This window comes from Haliaeetus leucocephalus, unplaced genomic scaffold, assembly GCF_000737465.1.
Source record: "Haliaeetus leucocephalus isolate CR32 unplaced genomic scaffold, Haliaeetus_leucocephalus-4.0 Scaffold417, whole genome shotgun sequence".
Lineage (NCBI taxonomy): Eukaryota > Metazoa > Chordata > Aves > Accipitriformes > Accipitridae > Haliaeetus > Haliaeetus leucocephalus.
The window spans coordinates 1,920,569-1,927,489 of record NW_010972853.1 but is presented as its reverse complement, the minus strand read 5'-3'; the positions used below and the strand labels follow the sequence as shown (position 1 = coordinate 1,927,489).

The 6,921-nt window shown below is 40.4% G+C and overlaps 1 protein-coding gene across 1 annotated transcript in view; it reads left to right on the top strand.

The window, feature by feature from the left end:
• The window catches only part of RAD51B (RAD51 paralog B), a 407,317-nt gene that overhangs the window by 143,046 nt on the left and 257,350 nt on the right, over nt 1-6,921 (top strand). The gene's annotated exons all lie outside the window — the stretch shown is intronic.

The window sequence follows — 6,921 nt, the reverse complement described above, 5'->3', positions numbered from 1 at the left end:
CAACCCCAGTGACAAAACCTCCTTGTTCTGGGAAGCATTTCCAAGTATGAAAACAATACCAATGTAATGCTTTTATAGAACAATTTTTCCTCAAATTGACAATGATTCACTTGATCTTCACCTGAAATGTCTGAAATGTCTTCAAGCTATTTACAACTTCCTCCAGATACGGTTTAATAGAATGGTTCTCAGATTTTTCCATATGGTGGTCCTTTTTTTTTTTTTTTTTTTTTTAAGGAGGTAAGGTTTTGGCTCTGCACTTGATAGATCCTAAAGAAAGGATGGTCATGGCCCCTTGAAACCTGTTTGCCACCTTTGAGCTTGAAAATCCAAAGTCTAATCAGTAGATTAGGGTACTGTGCAGCTTTGGCCCTGTTTCTGGCTTTGCTCTATGTTTTCTGTATAGTCTTAAGTAATGAGAGTGGTTAGTCTACCTGCAGGTTTCCTGATCTCTGAAACAAGACATACAGCTACCTTAATATCTCCTCAGTTCGATTTTTATTTGAAGTCAATAAAGACTGACTTAGAGATCCTTAGAGAGGTGTTTGTATGTGGAAATAATTTTTCTTGAATATTCTTTTCTAACTTATACTTTTCAAATGGCTTTATGGCATTAGGTCTAGAAATAATTTGTATTGGATGAAGCATATGTAGCATAAAACTTTTTGGCTCAGTTCTGTACATGTGACTGTAACTGGCTGATGATCCAAGTACCAGTGAAAGGATGTGGTAAATTTTCCTTGAAGCTGGCAAAAGTTCCCATATTTGGAACTTTTAAAACCAGACTAGGTTGATATACTGGAAAATATACTGCAGAGATGACAGTGCTTTATTGGTAGGAAAATAGGCTGGGTATTCCTATAGGCCTCTCTGTGTACAGCTGATGAAGTTGTAAATGATAGTTATTTTAACTCTCCTTCGTTTTCCCAATTTTGCTGGATGTGGCCTACAGCATGACTGAAGCCCTCAGTCTCATGCCAATGAAAATGGCAATCAACATTTCCTTGTTTAGTTTCTCTTGTTAAGTGCAGAGTGAAACTTCAAGGGCGTAGCTAAGAAAATATTGAAATTTTTTTTTTTCTTCCAGATGAAAACTTGCAGGCATTTGCCCAGTAGGGCGGAGTAGAAATGTTATCTTGATTGTGTAACTGCAGTGTTCGGCTCTGCAGCCCTGAGAACACTTGAGCAATAGATGACTGCCATTTGCCGTTGGCTAGATAATGTTGTTGTTTCTAGGCTGTGGACTGTAGGCTGCCTTTCACACAAGCCAATGGCGTGGGGTTTTCCCACACTTGCAACATCACTGGTTTTCCAGCAGTATGACACTTCTTGTGTACAGAAGTTAAATTTCAACTGAAATGCCTTCTGCTGAGGTCGGCCATCAGCTGGGGCAAACCTGTGCTCATTACCCAAATCAAAAGCGCCTGCCAGCGCGAGCTCGCAGTGTACAACAAAATCGTTTTGAAATACTACACCACGGGGTTATGTTACTTTCTTTTAGCTGCAGATTAGTAACCTGCTCCTCTCCATCTTGAGTTTCTGGGACATCCTCCTGCAGCAAGCAGGTGTGGCTGAGGTGGCATCTAGGAGCTAGAGGAACTGGGAGCCTGACCTAGTCTGCAGAAAGGATTTCAGTGGACTTGGGTCAGATGCGTGAAAACGATCAGGCTTATGGGTGCAGATGGGCACAACTGCGCTTAACTTGGGGTGATACCTGAAATACATGGATGTTTGTGCTTTAAGACCCTTGGTCTGTGAGTTTGCTGAGGGGCCTGCTCCAGTGGTCTGTGTGTACGCACATAGCGTTTGGAGCCTGCGGTTTTGTTTGACTCTGAAGCTTGAGGGGTTTTTTCTTCATTTGTGGTCCCTCACCCTTAGAAATGGCAGATACAAGTCTTGAGGCTTTGAAGATATAGAAATTGATTTAATCCAATTAAATCTCCTAGGAAGTTTATCCTGTGGTTAAAGCTACTTCCTTTTGCTTGATAGCATTAAATTAAGTGCTTTGGAAGGAAAGGAATTTAAGGTCTGATCTGTTGACCGCTGAAGTTTTCTGTTGTGCTGGCCTAGGAAAACATTTCCAATACAATAGCTGAGATTTTAAGTCTCAGTCTAGTTTTGTATTTTTGAGGGTTTTATGTAAGAATAAATGTTCAGAGAAGTGTTTCTACTTTTTTGAAACTCATGTAATACAGGATTAGTTCTTATTACTAGTATTTGTTTTCACCTGTGAGGAAGTGGACAAGTGAAATGAATGGTAGAATAGCTCACAACTATTTTCTTGACATAACTTGGTGGTATTTGGAGCTGTTGGGAGACTGTAGGTCTCACTGCAGTCTGTGCTGTACCAGAAACAGAGGTGAAGCTCCATTATTATTTGAAATAATTGAACACCTCTGTTATTATTTGATATAGCATGAATTAAAATCAAGTTAAGCAGAGTGAATCTGTAATACACATGCCTGTGGAGGTATGGTTACAAAGGGCTAGAAGATAAAGGAAAAAGTACTATGAGTTGATGTTTTAAGCACTGAGACAGGGGCAGAGCTGTGCCCCCATGAAGGGTGGTCTGGATCTGTTGTACTTCTCTCCTGCCGCTGTCGTAGTGCTGTCTCACTAAGTCCCAGGTCACCAAACCTCATTGCATGTAAATAATGCCTTTTGGGTAGTGGATTGCATTATGTCAAGTTTTGTATGCCCATCCTGCCAAGAGATTAGAAAGTTCACTGGCCATTTTTTACCTGTAGCTTTGGAAAGTATCCTGGTGTCACAGAAGGCAATAATGCCGCTCTTGATGTTTATACTAGCTCCTTTTCCTTTTTAACAGTCAGAGCAGGAGGAAATGTGTTGAATTAGCTGTGTGACAGAAGCAGAGGAATTCATTAAAGAAAGTAAAATAAATTCTGCTCAAGTTTCGGGCTTCTGGGTTGGAGTCACAAAGCAGTAATCATCTTCTAGTTGTTTTTAATGATTTCTTTTGTGGCACTTCCTGTGTCCATGGAACTGATATTTACTGTTAGTGTGGGTGAGCCTGAGAAAATGCGCAATGAGGCTTTGAGTGGTGTAAACATTAACGAGTACCTTTCTGTTGCAGTCTTTGATGGGTTTGTCAAGGCCAAGGGAGAGACAGTGGATGAATCAGGATGTTACGTTGGGACTATGCAGTCTTCACCTGTAGTTTGCCATTTCAAATACAACCCAGCTTGGTAGCGACTGGAATACTTTACCAAGTGATGGCAGTTTTCTATCGTAGGTGATATAATTGAGTAAATGTTTGACTTCATGCAAGGCTTTAGAGAAACTCCATGAGTCTTAGAACAACATTAAGCTGTGGGCCCCTTCTTTTATCTGATTAAAAGTTAGAGCAGGACACTGAATCTGTGTCTACAGACCATGGCATCACACACAGACAGTCTATCTCATGTGTGGCTGATTTACCTGCCAGCTTGAGGACTATGTGGCATATCCTTTTTATGTCAAACTTTACATGCACTGCATAGCACATAGATACACATTAGCCCCTGATGTATCTGTTCCCCCCAAGAAATAATGCTACCTTGCATCTATTTCCCCATAACTCTAAAGGAATCCTGAGAAGGATAGGATCCCAAACCTACACCGTTCACTTAACCACTTAAGTGTGGTAAACCTGAGCTTTACCCTTCCCATATTTTGGTCCCTATCTACAAGGGGGTAGTAATGTTTTATGACTATATAGGAATGGATGGCCGATGACTTAAGCTGGGTGGCATTTACGTAGTTCTTCTTTAACACAACAAGTGTGTACCTAAGGTTGATGAATAATGGGCCTGGCTTGAAAAGGCAGGTGTGCAGAAATGTGAACATGTGTTAGCTGGGCATATCAAACATGCATTTGAGCCATGGATTCACCAGGATGACTGAAGGGACTGCAGACCCCTTATTACTGCTGCAGAATGTGGTGTCCATAGTCTGGGTCACTGGTGTGGAAACAGTACACTATGTATTAAAGTCTGTGTGTCTACACAGTGTTTTGGATTTTTGTTTCTCCTCTGGAAATAATGACACTTCGTTATGTAGATCGACTTCTGATTTTATTGAATTAAGCAAGTATCAAAGCCACAGTACAGTTAAGATGCAGCAGCTAAGCCTTAGGGCTGACTTGTCCCATATCAGCTTTTCTGGCTTTGCTGTATTCATCCTGGCATCCATCTCTGTAAGAACTTCAGTCACTCAAGGAATGCCTTAAATCTGATGTTCAGTAGCTTCTTTATCTTATTACAGATGAAGTTTCTACATGCAAGTCTGTGTTAAAGTAAAGAATTGGACAAATGGTGTCTTACCCAAGAGTAACTTGGAAATCTGCAAAGAGGAGCCTACAAGTATGTGTTACTGGTGGCTGATGACTGTGTTTCTGTTAATTTCAGAAGCAACTGTCAGAAGAATTTTAAAATCAATTTTTTTTTTTTCCATTATTGAAAATGAAAAAAGCCTAAGGAGAACCCATCCAGAAATCAGGTGGTGCAAATGAGATCAGGCAAATTCATGAACACATGCCATAAACAGTTTCTAAAGAGAATAGCTAGAGGTATGCCCTCTTAACATCCCTAATTTAATGACTGTAGCTGCTAAGGAAGTTCAAGAGGAATAGCTCAGCCACTTTCTAAAGTACGATATGCTCTCCTGTTGCCACTATCAGGGAGAGGGTACTGGATTAGATAAACCAGTGATCTGACCCAACTGTGAAGAGAGACTACTTCCATATCCACTGCACGCAGTAGACACAACTGCATTGGAACTATCTGCATAATTGTTCACTGAAGGTCTTTCGGAGCAAGATAGGCAGGTTGAGTGTGGTGTCTGTATTTTCATCTGGGGTTGTACAGTGCAGGAAGTACAGCACAATCTTGATCTGTGGATAGAGTTTATGGGCGCTAATGTAACGCAAATGATAATGGTGGTCTACAGATGTAGATACTGGACTCCTGTAAGGGCCAGTGTGGCAGGGGCAGGGCCAAGGTCTACTGCAGGCACAGGTGTGATTCTTGAGACCTGGGAGAGAGCAGTGAAGAGTCTGATTTTAATCCATTAGGTCACTAGGTTTTGAAATAACAGTCCTAGATCCTGCTCAGAGTGGCATTCTCTGCAAATGGACATTTTTGTAATTAACATCTGTATATAAGCCGGTGCTTGGGCAAGAGGAGTACCGTCCTGACTGTATTACAGAGACAGGATTCATTTTTGTGTAGTCTTCAGCACTAAGAATTTTCCCTGTTTATTTTTTTGCTCCACAGCGGCCAAAGATGGACAGAAGGGCATAGAGAGTCTGGATTTCAGCTTAAGTCATAGTTTGACTAGGAGAACATTATCTTTTTGAAGTGAGAGTTGTGAGTTTGAATCCACCTAATATAGGCAGATGCTTGTGATCAGCTTCTAGGACAGACATCTGCCTTCCAGGCCATGCACGTGGATCGGTACCTGCTGCTGGATTGGGATTATTTGACTAAGATCCACAGGGTTATAGCAGCAGCCTGAACGTTAATCTACAAACCACAGTGTCTCATTCTGCATACTGTTCTTGTGTTAGATCTGATCACAGTGTTGTTGCTACATTTGTATATTATAGAAGCAATTGTTAAAATTGTAATTAATCATATATGGTGTTACAAGACAGCTATGGATATGAACTGAAGTATTGCTAAATAGGTAATCTTTTCCAAAGTTTTCCTGAAGGCTTCAGTGATTCTGCAGATTTGAAAGTTCTGATAGCAGTTGGTTTTAACAGTTCCTGTAGCTGTACCAGAAAAATGCCTTATATTTGACACTAGTCACCTCCTAGCAATCAAACAGGCCTTCCTTATGGTTGGTGTTGAACTACAGCAATATCTTAACCATGAAGGATGTTACAGTTTACCTGAACTAGATGCTAAGAAAGTTTTCTTTTTCAAAATGGAAAGATCTAGGAGCAACTATCAGTATTTTTTCCTTAGTGCGCTCACAGAAAAAATGTGATTAAAAAGCAACAAGGAAAACATTTCAACTGCCACTAAATATTTTTCCCCCTATTAGCTTCCAAAATTCCAGTCAAGTTTATTTATAATGAGATATAATTTGCTGTTGAGAAGGGTATGTCAGCATGTCCAGTATAGTGTTGTAGAGAGAGAATGCTTCTGTGGTCTATGCATTACATTTTAAACCCTGTTTTTCTAGAACCAGAAACTTAAATCCTGGCAGGGTTAACTTAACCCTGTGTCTGTCCTTCCACAGCAGGTGTGAGTTGTCCAGTGCTCTACACATGTGCTGGTCTTCCTCCACTGCTTATTTTTCTTCAGTGCTTTTCTTCACCTTGATACTCCGTTAACATGAATAGTTTTTAAAAAACCAAAAAAGCCATCTGGTAAACTTCACTTAGACAAAGAGGATGCATTTTGGTTTTGGGCCGTTTTCTCTGAGGTAGGTATAAATGATGAAATAAATCCCTCCCAAACTACAATTCATTGTAGAAGAATAAATAATTTCTGTGTTGATAATGGTGGTTTTTTACATACTTACTGTCCAATGTCCCTCCTCCTATGCTTTGAGTTGTTATTTAAAGAAGCTATGCAGTTACTTCTTTAAATCTTTCCTTAATCTCTGCAGTCATTAAAGCTGACTTTTCTCCCTCTTTTGGAACTTTTTCCTAACTAATTGTCACTAATAGTTTCAGAACTGACCAGGACTGGGTGTGCTGTCTGTTTTAAAGCAGCTTTCTTTGTGCTACAATAAGTCCAAAGTGCCAGAATTGCCGGGTATCAGGTTATGAGTTTGCTAAATAGTCCAGGAGAGAGAGAATGGGGCTGGGACAGTGTTTGGGAGAGCAGTCTGCACAGAAACACTTGGTATGTAGGACATCCCCATGATGGCGGAACAGTAGATCTTGGAATGTAGTTCTGAAGAATTCTG